Source organism: Pistacia vera, unplaced genomic scaffold, assembly GCF_008641045.1.
Source record: "Pistacia vera cultivar Batoury unplaced genomic scaffold, PisVer_v2 Contig216, whole genome shotgun sequence".
NCBI classification, from domain to species: domain Eukaryota; kingdom Viridiplantae; phylum Streptophyta; class Magnoliopsida; order Sapindales; family Anacardiaceae; genus Pistacia; species Pistacia vera.
The window spans coordinates 69,921-86,000 of NW_022196020.1; the positions used below are offsets into that span (position 1 = coordinate 69,921).

The 16,080-nt window shown below is 39.1% G+C and overlaps 1 non-coding gene across 1 annotated transcript; it reads right to left on the reverse strand.

The window, feature by feature from the left end:
- Window positions 1-4,149: 4,149 nt before the first annotated feature.
- Window positions 4,150-4,254, reverse strand: LOC116130000. The gene has a single exon (XR_004127988.1). It is a non-coding gene; the product is annotated as a small nucleolar RNA R71 (small nucleolar RNA).
- Window positions 4,255-16,080: the final 11,826 nt, after the last annotated feature.

Below are 16,080 nucleotides of genomic sequence, written 5' to 3' on the forward strand. Positions count from 1 at the left end.
GGGAAACTTTCAAAAAAACTTTATCACCCACTTCGAATTCAATTTCTTTTCTCTTCAAATCAGCATAACTTTTTTGTCTATCTTGGGCTTGTTGCATTCTACTTCTAATCAGCCTCACATCTTCAATCAATTTCTGAGTCATCTCTGGCCCAATAGCTATATTCAACTCATCTTTCTCACCTATCTCATGCCAATGTAGTGGAGACCTACATTGTCTACCATACAAGGCCTCAAAAGGTGCCATCTTAATTGTAGACTAATAACTATTATTGTAAGCAAACTCCACTAAGGGCAACATCTCATGCCAGGATACTCTATAATCCATACAGCAAGCTCACAACATATCCTCAAGCCTTGATTTGTTCTCTTTGTCTGTCCATCAGTTTGAGGATGGTAGGCGGTGCTAAAAGCCAATCTAGTACCCAAGTTCCTCTGTAAGCTCATCCAGAAAGCAGAGACAAATCTGGAATCCCTATCTAATACTATTGTCTTGGGTACCCCATGAAGTTTCACTATCTCTTTGATGTAAATCTGGGCTAGCTGATTCGAAGTAGTGCTCTCTTTCACCGGAAGAAAATGGGTTGATTTTGTCAATCTATCAACAATCACCCAGATAGCATTAAATCCTCTCTGAACTCTAGGGAGGCCTACAATAAAATCCATCAAGATACTCTCCCATTTCCACTCAGGAATACTAAGTGGTTGAAGCAATCCTGATGGCTTTTGGTGTTCTGCTTTCACTTGTTGACATACCAGGCATTTGGCTACAAATTCCGCAATAACATTCTTCATACCTAGCCACCAATAGCCTTTCTTTAGATCTTGATACATCTTGGTTGCTCTAGGATGAGGAGTGTAGGGTTTGTCATGAGCCTCCATAAGAATTCTCTCTCTCAACTCCTTATCCTGAGGAATACACAACCGATTCCTGAAACGGAGAACACCATCTACCAGATGAAACTCTGGTCTCTCATTCTTATGCACTCTTTGCAATAACTTCTGACACCACTCATCAACCACTTGATTTTAAATAATTTAATCAAATAAGGTAGACTGAATTTCTAACCTGGCAATCCCTCCTTGAATCACTTCAATATGTTCTTTACACAACTCATCTATTAACTCTCTATGTCTTGTGAGTCGGGATAAATGAGCTTTTCTACTCAACGCATCGGCTACGACATTAGCTTTCCCCGGCTGATATTTAATCTCACATTCATAGTCTTTAACTAGCTCTAACCACCTTCTCTGCCTCATATTTAGCTCCTTCTAAGTAAAGAAATACTTTAAACTCTTATGGTCGGTGTACATATTACTTTTTGCACCATAAAGATCATGCCTCCAAATTTTCAAAGCAAAGACTACTGCTGCCAACTCTAAATCATGCGTAGGGTATCTTGTCTCGTACTCTTTCAATTGACGAGAAGCATAAGCTATCACCCTACCCAACTGCATCAATACAGCACCAAGTCCTTACAGTGAGGCATCTGTAAAAATATCATAATCTACACCCTCTTGAGGCAACACCAAAACAGGAGCTAATGTCAACTTCTTCTTTAACTCATGAAAACTCTTTTCACAAGCAGCTGACCATATAAAAGGAATTCTCTGCTTGGTAAGAGCTGTCAATGGCTTAGCCAACTGGGCAAACCCTGCTACAAATCACTAGTAGTAGCATGCTAGTCCCAAGAAACTTCTCACTTCTTTTACCATTTTCAGCCTTTGCCACTCAAGGATTGCCTCTACCTTATAGGGTCCACTAAAATCCCTTCGTTGGAAATAGTATGGCCCAGAAATAATACTTGATTCAACCAGAATTCACACTTGGAAAACTTAGCATACAGCTTCTTTTCTCTCAATCATTGTAACACCAATCTTAAATGCTCTTCATGCTCGTCTCTCGACTTAGAGTAAACCAGGATATCAACAATAAAAACCACGATGAATTGATCCAAGCAATCGTGAAATACTCAGTTCACCAAGTCCATAAAAACTGCTGGGGCATTTGTCAACCCGAAAGGCATCACTACAAACTCATAATGCCCATACCTTGTACGAAAAGCAGTCTTACCTATATCTTGCTCAGCCACTCGCACTTGATGGTACCCCGACCTCAAATCAATTTTCGAGAACACTGCTGATAATCCGTAAATTATACAGTTTTTATTTGATCTTTTTGTCGGATTTCAGGTACTTTCTAGTGCATTTTTACATGAATTGAAGCATAATTCTTTACTTTTCGTGTTTCAGGTTAAAATGGACTTTTTGAGCAAATAAAGACAAAATTGGATAGTTTTGACTCAGAAATTAGCGGATCTCAAAAGATAGGAGAGTTCCGGAGCAGGACAAAGCACGATAAAGCTTGTTCCCAAGGAAGAGAGCCAAGAATCGAAGAATCGAACGAAGAAGCAAGCAGAGTGGCAGTTCTGTAATTTTAGAAACTTTTGAAGGAGCTTCGCTCCGGCGAAAAATTGTCTTCGCCGCGGCGAAGTAAGCCAGAAACGATTTGGGATTTCTTCATTCTTCGCCGCGGCGACGTCAACTTATTCAGTTTTGTAAACCATAGTTTCGTGTTGGGCGGTTTTGGCTGGTTTTTGGACTAAGTATAAAAGAAAAACTTACCTTTTGCCAAGAGAGCTTGAGCTGTTTAGGTTAGCCGTTTTTACACTTTTCTAGAGAAAGCTTGAGTTTTTCAGATTGTTTAAGAGAGAAGGTTCAGATTTGACTAGAAGATTCATCTTTTGGGGAGATTTCTTATCTTTCATCTCAGTTTCATTATGTTTAACTTGTTTATTTCTATTTTTCATTTTTGTAGTATTAAATTAGCTATGAACTAATCTTTTATGGGTTAGGTTTTGATTGTAGTTTGGATTTAAATGGGTTAAGTGTTTGATTGTGTTATTTCCATGCGAATAAGCTTGGGTGTGTGTTACTCTGAATTAAATGCTGTATGTGATGAACATGATGAGATTGAGAAATAATTCATGTTAGGCTTCTTGGGTATCACCATTATAGTATTGTTGCTAAGATAGATTCAAAATAATGAAATCAATTTAGGATTCGTGTGCTTAATGAATTTAGATTATTAACCTTCAATTTGTTGGGTGCGGATGTTTAATAGGATGAATAGGAAAACATAGCCCAAGAGGGTATGTTAACATATTAGTGAATCCGATTTACAACCATTGCGCATGAATGTGAAAATAGTGTAATTTTTAGGTTTAACCCATAAAAGTCCAACGAAGTCAAATCCTACCCGTTTTACTTGAATTGATATTCTGTTTTTCATTTTGCTTTCTAATTAAGGTTTATATTCTTTGTTAATTTCATTGTTGTTTTTTATTACAATTTGCTCCCCAATCCAAAGATTCGATTGCTTCACTTGATAACGTAGGAAACTTAGTGCTTTGCTAACAGTCCTCGCGGGAACGTATCCTATCCATCACTTTATTACTTGGAGCGACTAGTGCACTTGCTAGTTTTGCATGTTGTAAGAAACACGCATCAAGTTTTTGGCGCCGTTGCCGGGGACTGTTTTTAAGTTACATTAAGTTTTTCTTAAGTTTAGCTAGATTGAAGTTTTAATATTTGTTTTTAATTTTCATTAGAGTTGTGATCTCACTTTTCTTTCACTTGTGTTCATTCAGTTTATGCGAAGAGCAAGACATCAACCATGGGTTCCTGTTGACCTTGAGCTTGAGAGGACTGTAAGAACTTAATAGAGAGAGAAGAGAAGAGATAATCTTACTGCAGAATCGGAAGAAGTTGTTGTTGAATGGCTGAACAAGAAAATAGGACACTGAGGGAATTTCTCAGTTCTAATGTGAATGGAAGTGGGTCAAGTATTACTAGACCTACAGTACAAGCAAACAACTTCGAGATCAAGCGGCAATCATCCAGTGATCCAGCAGTTGTTAGATTCAACGATGATTTGAAGGAGGATCCGAATCAGCACATTGTAAATTTCCTTGAATTTGCGATACCTTCAAGTCAAATGGAGTGTCGGATGATGCTTAGGCTGCGTTTATTTCCATTCTCATTGGAGATAAGCAAAGGAGTGGTTAATGGCATTACCACCCGGGAACGATAACACCTGGAATGACTGGCACAAAAATCCTGACCAAGTTCTTTCCTCCAACGAAGTCAGCGAAATTGAGAAATGATATCACATCATTTCTACAAGATGATGCCAAGTCGCTGTACGAGGCTTGGGAGATACAAGGAATTAATGAGGAAGTGCCCACATCATGGTTTGCCAGTTTGGCTTCAAGTCCAAACATTCTATAATGGTTTGATGGGTAACGTGCAAACCATGGTGGATGCAACTTCGGAGGGGCCTTGCAAATAAGCCACCTGAAGAGGCGTATGAGTTGCTTGAGGTTTTGGCAAGCAACAATTATCAAAGACCGAATGAGAGAGTAACAACGAGGAAATCTTTGGGTCTTCATGAAGTTGATGCTTTCACAGCCATCTCAGCCCAACTCATTACACTTCAAAAACAGTTGGGAACTATGCAAGTAAATTATACAAGTACCTCAACTAACATGTGAATTTTGTGCAGGAAACCATGTGAGCAGCGAGTGTCAAGTTGGAAACACATTTGCACCATCATCTTCATCACAGAGGCAAGTGAACTACTTGGCAGGAAATTAAGACAACCAAACAAACCGATCTCTAACCCATACAACCCAGGGTGGAGAAATCATCCGAATCTGGCTTGGGGAAATCAGAATCAACAAATAACCATGGAACCAGAGGCAAGTTCCAAATAACCCGCTAGGGGTGACCAATCAACCGGGAGATCAAAGAGTGACAAGTTGGAGGATATGTTCGGTAAATTCATGCAAGAGACTACAGGGTTCATGAATGAGACGACAAACTTTAGAAACCAAGGGCGTCCATTCGGAATCTGGAGGTACAGTGTCATTGGCCGAGAAGCTGAATGATAGACCGCAGGGTTCTTTACCGAGTAATACAGTAACCACCCCCGTGAGCAAGTAAATGCAATCTCGTTGAGAAGTGGAGAGTTTTAGAAGAGGTGAGGGACCCAAGGAAAGAAGAAACTTCATCAAAGAAAAATGAAGAATCTGATGAGAATTGATGAAGGAATTGAAGCTGAAAAGAAACCACCCAGCCTGAAGAAAGATGAGCAGAAACGGAACAAAAAAAGAGAAAAAGAAAGAGAAATTGCCATTCCTTAAATTCCACCAGAGTTGGCACATCACACTCCACCTATACCATTTCCTCAAAGGCTCAGAGAAGAGAATCAAAATAAGCAGTTTATTAAATTTCTTGATGTGTTTAAAATTGCTATCAACATTCCTTTCGCGATGCATTGCAACAGATGCCAGCTACGCGAAGTTCCTGAAAGAGATTTTATCAACAAGAGGAAGCTGGAACAAGAGGAAACGGTGATGCTTACGGAGGAGTGCAGCGCTATTCTCCAGAAGAAGCTGCCCCCGAAACTTAAAGATCCAGGGAGTTTTACTATTCCTTGCACTATAGGGATTTAACCTTTGATCGAGTTCTATGTGACCTAGGTGCTGCATTAACCTTATGCCTTTTTCTGTGTTCAGAAATTAGGAATTGGTAAGTTAAGCCGACATCCACATGCTTGCAACTTGCAGATCAATCAATAAGCTTCCAAGGGTATAGTGGAGGATGTGTTGATTAAGGTGACAAGTTTATTTTTCCTACGATTTCTTTGTGTTGGATATGGAAGAAGACAAAAAATTCCTCTTATCTTGGGACGACCATTCCTAGCCACCGGAAGAGCGTTAATCAATGTTCAAGAAGGGAAGTTGATCATGAGGATGCAGATGAAGAAATAACATTTAATGTCCTTGGATCAATGAAAGCTCCACCTGAACAAATCGTGTTTAAAAATCGATGTGGTAAATCAGTCAAGAGTTAGCCCTGCCAATTGAATAATCTTAAGGTGGAAATTAGAACTGCATTGTTGAACCGAATAAGTTTGGCAGTGAGGACCATGACAGAAGAGGTTGCACAAATTTCCAAGACAAGCCACAGTCGATTTTGAGTACACATAAGGAACGGATCTCTGGTAGAAAGGGTGAAGTTAAGCAAGAAAACGGAAGGCGGGCGAGAGAAAGTCGAACTCCCAAAGTTGTGACCAGAGCTGGAAATGGGTAGTGAAACTTGCAACAAAGCCAATGTGTGGAAAAGATCATCAACAAATGAGTTCCGGTACAAGGAATTTCCGGATGTGATGTATTTGGACAGTCCGGGCTGAGTGAGAATTGAGAGAGTCGCTTTCGACTATAACAAGCGCTTCTTGGGAGGCAACCCAAGTGTTTTTAACTTTTTGATTTTAATTTTTGTTGTTCGATTTATCTTATTTCATTATGAGTTTGTATAAATTTGATGTTTTTATTGTTTTTGGGTGTTTCAGGTGAAGTCTTGAGCCAAAGGAAGGTAAAAAAAATTTCCAGCCTTCGCCGGGGCGAAGAAATTTTCTTCACCGAGGCGAAGAGAAATGAAGAAAACCAGGTTTGCTACTGGAGGATTTCGCCGCGGCGGCGACAACAATTACCTCGCCGCGGCGAAATCCTCCAGTAGCAAACCTGGTTTTCTTCATTTAATTCTGAAAAATTGGCTAAGGCATTTCACCGCAGCGAAGAAATTTCTTCGCCGAGGCGAAGTTAGCCTTGTACTCTCGGGAAGTTTTTGCCCCGGCGAAGATTTTTTCTTCGCCACAGCAAAACCTGGGAATTTTTAGGGTTCATGAACGATGAACTTCACCGGGCGAAGATCCTTCTTCGCCACGGCGAAACCTGGAAAAGTTGATTAGTTTATGCATGATGAACTTCGCCGCGGCGACGAGCTTTTTTATAAATACCAACTTTTCTTCTTTTCCATTTTCACCCCGCCTTGCATTTTAGTTAGAGAAAATTTTTCAACTTTCAATCTTTCACTTCTATTTTGCTTTTCCAACCAAAACTATCACTCTACAACATTCCTAAACACCAAACACCCGTATCAACAAAAAATTTCACCGAAAATTTCACAAAATTTTTAGATCAAAAATTGGGGCTTTCTTATTTGGGTCGTTTCCGTTCAATTGGTGGTAACAAACTCCTTAATATGGTAAGATCTCGAAAACCCAAAGCTTTATTTCGAAAATTTTAAATCTATCATCATAGATCTAAGAATTTTGTTGAACTTTTGACTTGAGAATTGGGTTTGTTTGAGTTGTGATTTTGATTAATGTTGAGAAGTTTGTGAACCAATTGATTGTTAGAAATGTGGTGTTAATTTTTTGGAGTGTTTGTGTTGATTGAAAATTGTAGTTTGGGGTTGAATTGCAAATTTTTGGAAGTGTGGGTTTTTTTTGCACGTTTAACGTGGCTGTGTTTTGTAGGGTCAATTCCGTGGGTTATTTTTGGATTGAATTTCAGTTGGATCAATGCTCCGAAAATTAGCAAAGAGCAGGAGGAAGAATGTTGACAACCTGTTTGTGAACGAGGCCGCCCGTAAACGTATGGGAGGTGATCAAACGAAAGGATAAGGGTTTAGTCCCTGAGCGTGGATTGACGCACCACAATCTGTGGACTGGAGTAGAGGTAGACTTTGGACAGTTCATGCGTGCTCCTGAAGTGCTGTGTAGAACCGTTGGTGAGAGAGTTCTATGCACTTCCCCGAATGTCAGGAAGAGACTGTGTTTGTACGAGGGGAGGATATGCCATTTTCAGCAAAGGATATCAACAACTTCTATAACTTGCCTGAAATTTTCACTGATAAGTATGTGAGTTCAAAAGATCAAACTTTGAGGATGATATTATCCTGCCGGTCATTGCGAAACCTGGAGCAGCATGGGAAGTGTCTAAAAAACAGAAAAAGACACTCAAAAATGCAGTTGACACCAATGGCTCGACTGTGGCAGTACTTTGTCAGTGCTAAATTAATGCCGGAGACGCACTACACACAGTGACTCATGAGAAGGCGTATTGCTCTACTCTATTGCCACAGGAAGAGTATGGATGTGGGAGACCATATATAATAGTGTCAAGCTAGCATCCAAAAAGGGGCGATCAAGCTAATGTTTCGCGCATCTCATCACAGCTATGTGCCTAACGGGGGGTCAAGGTTCAAGATGATGAGCAGCTTTTCATCCCCTCTCCAACTCTAGATTCTGACTATTACAAGAAACACCTTGACTGAACGGAAGCTGCCCAACCAAGAGCAGGGGCGAAGAGGCAGAGAACGAGCATGGCCACATCATCCAGCTCCACAGGTCCAAAAAGAGATGATGCAGAAATGAGGGCATGATGAAATATATGAAGAAACGACAGGATTGGATGATGAGCGGAACACAGAGCATTCATGAATTGCTGACAAATAGCTCCAAGGAGCTGAAGGTTGACACTTCCGCATATAATGGGTTGACTGGAACTCGATAGTGGACGAAATCAGAGGAAGAAGAGGAAGAAGAGGAAGATGAAGAGGAAGAAGAGGAAGAACAAGACTGAACTGAGCACCTGTTTATGTTTTGTTAATTGGTTTCATTTATTTTTTGTCCAGTTGAAACTTAAACTCATTTTATTTTGGTTTTGGATTCTGGTTATTTGTTGTGTTGTTGTTGATGTTTAATTAGTAGTTGTTAAAAGGGCGAGATTAGGTTGTTATTTTTTTCAATTTAATTGTGAATTCGTTCTAACATGAGGGACACCACAGTTTTATTATGTTTTGACAGATTTTGGATGACGAAAAGTCCGAGAACGGGTGATCATTGTGGAGCGACGATTCATAAATTAACCAGGAGTATTCTCGTACCTTTATTGATTTTTTTTTTTTTTTGTATTATTATTTTCTATTCCTGATTTGTGCATAAGGACATTGGGGACAATGTCATATTTAGTTTGGGGGTAGGGAATAGATTTGGAGTTTAAGGGTAATTGGCTGGAAACCAGTAACTGCCTTAAAAACTGCCTAGCAGTATTTGGCGACCTCGGGTTTAACAATGCCCCGTACACCTTAAACTGAAAAAAAAAAAAAAAAAACTGTTTTAAGGGTATATTGTCTGGAAACCAGTAACTGCCTTAAAAACTGCCTAGCAGTATTTGGCGACCTCGGGTTTAACAATGCCGCGTACACCTTAAACTGAAAAAAAAAAAAATTTTTTTTTTTTTAGTTTGGTTTTATTTTTCTTTTGGTGATTTTGTTTTGCCGATGATGAGTTGTATAAATCTGAGGAAATAGAATTGTTGAATTTTTATTGTTGAGAATGTTAGCATTGCTTCAAGTTTATGTTTATTGACTGGATTTTGATTGAGGTTTGTTGAGTGGTTCAACCACAATTTTCATTTTTTCGGCATGCTTAGATTCATTTTATGCATTAGATAAGTCTTGATAATGTAGGTGACTCTAGAACCAGTTGAGAAATGCTTGAGGCGAAATGTTAGGATTAGACATGGTTGAGAGATGATTTAGGGCATTTTTCGGAATGTTTGAGCCTTTCATGCCAACCCATGAATGAAATTATCCCTAGTCACCCATTTGAGCCATTGAACTTTGCTTTATTTTTCTTGGAAACACAACAGAATTGTAAATTCCTTTTTACCTAAACACTTTACGTACCTTTTAGGAGAATTCGGTCCTAGGCAAAACAAGAACGAAATGATGTACAAATGAGCAAAAGAATTTGGGGTTAAGAGAAGAAAATTGAAGAAGATACCAAAAGAATGATGTGGGGTTTGAGAGAAAAGAATAAAAACAAAGGGGTAGTCACCCTCATTCAATCCTACTGATTGTGTTAAAAAAAAAAAAATTAATTTTACACAATGCTGCCTAGTTTAATGGGTATACCGGCTGGAAACCAGAACCTGCCTTAAAAACTGCCTGCATTATTTGGCGACCCTCGGGTTTAACAACGCCACGTACACCTTAACGAGTCTCCCCTGCGTTTATGGTATCCAAAATTTTTTAAGGATACGCGTTTGAAGGCTGTGAACTAGTGGACATGTTCGATTGGTGTTGAGAAAGTGGGTTTTCGATGTGATTTTATTTTTGCTTTAGGACAACCGAGTTCTCTTACTTTGTTTCCTATCCTTTTATTGGAGCCCATGACCCGAGCCTAACGTTACAAGCTTTTAAAGACCTTTTGATTCTCATCTGTGTTTAGTCCTCATTAGTGAGAGTATTCGATATTTAGGCTTATGGAGTCTGCCACCTTTGTAAACTTTACAATTTTTGCATAAAATAATCCGGAAGTTGGAATGTGATTGAAGTGGGGATCACCTACTTGTTGGACCGAGTTGAGGAAGACAGTCGATGTAGCTTATAACTTCTTGGAGTGTCGAACATTTCCTGATAATATTTTTTCAACATTTGTGAGACATGTGCATTTCTAGGCAATTCACTATGGAATTTGAGTTTTGCTGGTTTTGGTTTTTCAGTTTTATTGTGTGTTTTCATGTTTTTATTTTTGTTAGTTTGTCTTGTTTTCGTTAGTTGTGTACTGTATGCTCGGGGACGATCATCTCTTTAGTTTGGGGTATTTGATAATCCGTAAATTATACAGTTTTTATTTTGATCTTTTTGTCGGATTTCAGGTACTTTCTAGTGCATTTTTACCTGAATTGGTGCTTAATTCTTTACTTTTCGTGTTTCAGGTTAAAATGGACTTTTTGAGCAAATAAAGACAAATTGGATAGTTTTGACTCAGAAATTAGCGGATCTCAGAAGATAGAGAGTTCCGGAGCAGAACAAAGCATGATGAAGCTTGTTCCCAAGGAAGAAGCCAAGAATCGAAGAATCGAATGAAGAAGCAAGCAGAGTGGCGGTTCTGTAATTTCAGAACTTTTGAAGGAGCTTCGCCCTGGCGAAGAAATTGTCTTCCGCCACGGCGAAGTAAGCCAGAAACGGTTTGGGATTTCTTCATTCTTCGCCGTGGCGACAGTCAACTTATTCAGTTTTGTAAACGCACAGTTTCGTGTTGTGCGTGTTTTGGCTGGGTTTTTGGACTAAGTATAAAAAAACTTAACCTTTTGCCAAGAGAGCTTGAGCTGTTTAGGTTTAGCTGTTTGGTTTACTGTTTTATACACTTTTCTTAGAGTAAAGCTTGAGTTTTTCGATTGTTTAGAGAGAAGGTTCAGATTTTGACTAGAAGATTCATCTTTTGGGGAGATTTCTTATCTTTCATCTCGTTTTCATTATGTTTAACTTGTTTATTTCTATTTTTCATTTTTGTAGTATTAATTAGCTATGAACTAATCTTTTATGGGTTAGGGTTTTGATTGTAGTTTGGATTTAAATGGGTTAAGTGTTTGATTGTGTATTTCCATGTGAATAAGCTTTGGGTGTGTGTTACTCTGAAATTAAATGCTGTATGTGATGAACATGATGAGATTGAGAAATAATTCATGTTAGGCTTCTTGGTAATCACCATTATAGTATTGGATGCTAGAGATAGATTCAAGAATTAATGAAATCAATTTAGGATTCTTGTGCTAATGAATTTAGAATTATTAACCTTCAATTTGTTGGGTGCGGATGTTAATAGGATTAATAGGAAAACATAGCCCGAGAGGGTATGTTAACATATTAGTGAATCCGATTTACAACCATTGCGCATGAATGTGAAAATAGTGTAATTTTTAGGTTTAACCCATAAAAGTCCAAACGAAGTCAAAACCCTACCCGTTTTACTTTGAATATATTCTGTGTTTCATTTTGCTTTCTTAATTAGGTTTAATTCTTTTTGTTTAATTTCATTGTTGTTTTTTTCATTACAATTTGCTCCCACCAATCCAAAGAATTCAATTGCTTCACTTGTAACGTTAGGAAACTTAGTGCTTTGCTAACAGTCCTCGCGGAACGATATCCTACCCTCACTTTATTACTTGAGCGACTGGTGCACTTGCTATTTTGCATGTTGTAAGAAACACGCATCAACTGCCGCTTCCCTTTAATTGATCAAACAAATCGTCTTGTCTGAGGTAGCGAGTAGTGATTCTTCACTGTCACCTTATTCAGCTCTCTGTAATCTATACACATCCGTAACGATCCATCCTTCTTCTTCACAAAAAGAATTGGAGCTCCCCAGGGAGAATGACTTGGTCGGATAAAACCTTTATCTAAAAGCTCTTGGAGTTGCTTCTTTAATTCCTGAAGCTCGGCTGGGGCCATTCGATAAGGGGCTCTCGATATTGGTGCTGTCCCAGGTCTAGTTCAATACTGAATTCAACCTCTCTCTCTCTGGAAGTAAACCCGGTAGCTCTTCCGGAAACACATCCATAAATTCTCGAATTACAGGCACCCCCTAAATTTCTGGCTGAGGAACATCACCACTTTGCACTACATGTGCTATATATCCCAAACACCCCTTTCTCAACATCTTTCTAGCTTTCAAGCTACTAATCAACATACTCAATTGATGGCCCTCTCCGAAACTAAACCTATCTCCACTATCAAGATTAAATCTTGCTTTCTTCTTCTGACAATCAATTTCTACTCCATACTTCCCTAGGAAATCCGTACCCAAAATCACATCGAAATCAGGCATATCAAACACTATTAGATCAACTAATAGCTCTCTTCCATGAATCACTACGGACTCTCCTGGAAGCATCTCTCGGGTCAAAACACTAACCCCATCAGGTAACTCTATCCTAATGAGTTGGTCTACCACAACAGATTTCAGACCTAATCTTTCTATCATCCCATGAGATATAAAAGAATGCATGCTTCAGAATCTATTAAAGCATAAAGAGAGACTGTATGAAAGAACAACTGACCAGTTACAGCTGATGGACTAGCCTCTACCTCACCCTGTGCCACGGTAAACACCTTGGCATTCGTGCCTCTAGGAACCTGTGCTGCTGGTAGAGGAGGAGCTTTACAATCTTTCATTAGGTGCCCTGGCTGGCGACACCTATAACAGATATTTGGACTGAATCTTTTAGACACTCCCCCAAATGATTCTTCCCACACTTAGGGCACGGAGTGACTCCAGCATTTCTAGGCCGCTTACTCTGCCACTCGCCCCTATTCTTTTTTGGCTGGAACCTCTTTTTGTTCTTCATATCTCTACTTCTCCCAGCCTCCACTCTTTCTTTCTACGGAGTAGGGGGCGGTTCATTCTGTACTGTCATGGATGACCCTTCAAAACTCATCTTGTTCACATAAATCTCTGCTCTCAAAGCCCGATCTAATGCTTCCATATAGGTATGAGGGGGCTCTGCTACTATCATAACATCACGGGCTATTTCTGACCTCAACTCGAGGACAAATTTCTCTCTTCTCAACTCAGGAGTACTCACTATCCCGGGTGCAAACCTCGCAAGAGAGTTGAATCGAACTGAATACTCCTTCACTGTACTCATCCCTTGCTTCAGGTTAATAAATTCTTGTATTTTCTCATGAACCCGGTCAATCGTTCGATACTCGGTCTCAAACACTCTTCTAAAATCTCCCCAAGTCATAGTGGTCTTGTCATGTGTTTCTTCCATTAATTCCCACCAAATTCGGGCATCACCCCGAAATAAGAAACTAGCATAGCTAATCCTCTCTCTATCATTCATGGGAAACAGAGCCACCGTCCGCTCAACGGACTTAAACCACTCTTCTGCTTCTAACGGGTCCCTAGTACCCCTAAACTCTGGCGGCCGATGTTGACTTGCAAGCCCCTGAATCGGATCAACTCGATTCTGTACTATTTGAGGTATCGACCCTTCTCGCTCTTACCTTACGGGCGGTACCTTACTAGGGGTCTTGGTTCTCTCCAGTACAACTCTCCCATGACTCTCTGCTAACACCTGCTGTACAATGGTTCAAATCATTGTCGCATCAAGGGTAGGGGGAGTTTGTTCCAGCGGGTTAGAGGATTTTCCCTCATTTATCACATTAGAGGATTTTCCCTCATTTATCACAACCTTACCCTTCTTTCTATTACTACGTCTCATCTACAAAACAGCCATTCTCACATCAACTTAAATAACTCACTAAGAAGAAAAGAATTTAACTTACAGTGGTGGGATAAGACACGTCGTAGCGGTGAGAATGACACACTGTCCCATCCCAAAACCATTGCTCTGATACCAAAAATGTAACAACTTCTTTCTACTATCATATTCATAAAATATATCAATAAAAAGACAAGTATATTTATCAAAAAGGTTGGGTTCAAAAAGTTTCTTTACTTAATAAATACATTCTTTACAAAGTACAACATCATTTGTACAAAAGACTCTCAAAAAGACAGTGGATAGTGCAGTCAAGTCTCCCCGCTTGCCGACGTCCATCTGACCATGTTCTCACCTATGTCCTGAAAAACAGAGAAAACAATGGGGTGAGCACAAAAATGCTCAGTAAGTAAATCTTCTACTCTATAATCCTCATACAAATCTGTTCGTACTCTTGTTACTCTCTCTAGTTCAATCTCTCTTGTTCTTTCTCTACTTCTAACTCTTACCATTCTTTTCTTTCTTTCTATTCTCATCACCCATGGAGAATATCCTAACCATACATCAATGAGATATTAAAGTATAACAATGCATTTTCTTTCTATTCTTTTCTTATTCTTATTCTTTGCCGGTCTTGGTCGATGCATGGATTTGGAACCCTTGGTCATGTGAGTGTACTCTCTCTCTCGTGTATAGCCCTCATCCGCATGTATTCTCACGGCTATACAAATTTTGTTTCTCATTCTCATTCCACTCTCTCATGGCGGAGACCGCTCTCTCTCATGGCGGTTTACATGCGGGTAACTCTACACTCACGGGTTGTTTATGCTCTAGTGCTAGTTCTTTCTTTCTCTTTATTCTAAGAGAATTAGTTCTTTTCTTTATTTCTATTCATAGAGTGTTTCTTTTTCATTTTTTATATTTCTTTCTCATGTGATTACTCAATTAAACATATGCATATGGATGGCTCATGCCTAAAATCTTGCTTATATGCATTCATGACATGCAAATATGCTATGTTGCATAAAGTAAGGTTCTCTACTTCTACTCATGCTTCTTTTAGACATTTCATCAAACAATATGTGTGCATACATAAACTCTATTCTATTTGTTAATGATATTTCTTTCTTAATCATCCAAAATAGGAGTTCAACTCCTTTAAAACATCATATAACCTGCAAGGAAAACACACTTCAAATATTCCTCTCAAATTCTTCTAATTCTATCCACACTTCTACCAAACTTTAACAACACAATCCACCCTTCTCATGGTGGAAATTCTTTCATATAACAACATTGAACTCATTCATGAATTCATCAACTCATTTCAAACATAGAAATTCAAGCATTAAGCACATATATAAAATCTCTACACATCATTCAATCAAGTAAATCACAACTTAGGTGAATTTACTTACCTTAAGCTCAAGGAGAAACCACTTAAGCTCTCTACTCTTGAAGGCTTGATACTTCCTCTTAAACCTTCAATACAAACTCAATAAGGATCCTACTCTTTCAACAATAAAACTTACATCTAGAGTAAGGATTCTCACCTTTTAGTGCTTAGGATCAACTTGTAACAACTTCTAGTCAAAAGTTCTTCAAAGATCCTTGGAAACTTGAATGAAAATTTGAGAGAAATGAAGGATGAAAGAGGCGGTGGTGAAGAAGCAAATGAAAGGGTTTCTAAAGCTAAACCCTTAATATCTCATATTTTCTCCACTCTTTCCCAATATACCCTTGCTCCTTCTTTGAAATTCCACCTATGACCTTTCATTCTTTGCAAAAACAACCCCATTCAACCTATTCTCCATGCAATTTCCTTGCATTTCACTCCCCACTTTTCCTGCTAATTAGGGGTAGAATGGTCATTGAGTCCCAAAAGGAAGAATTCCCTAAAACTCAAGGAAAAATTCAGCAGAGTCTTCACCGTGGCGAAGCTATTTCTTCGCCCCGGCGAAAACTCACAGCAGCTACACGGGATGTAGCACGGGATGGAACGATTGTTCTGATAATGGACGCCTATTTGTGCTAGGGAACATCCAGTTCAAGAAGGGGAATGACCTTTCCAAAACCTAAAAGTTAGGGAAAAAGTGTCTGTTGGTGTTAGGGATGATCGTTCGCGATGATGGAACGCCTGTTCTTTTGGGTTCTACAG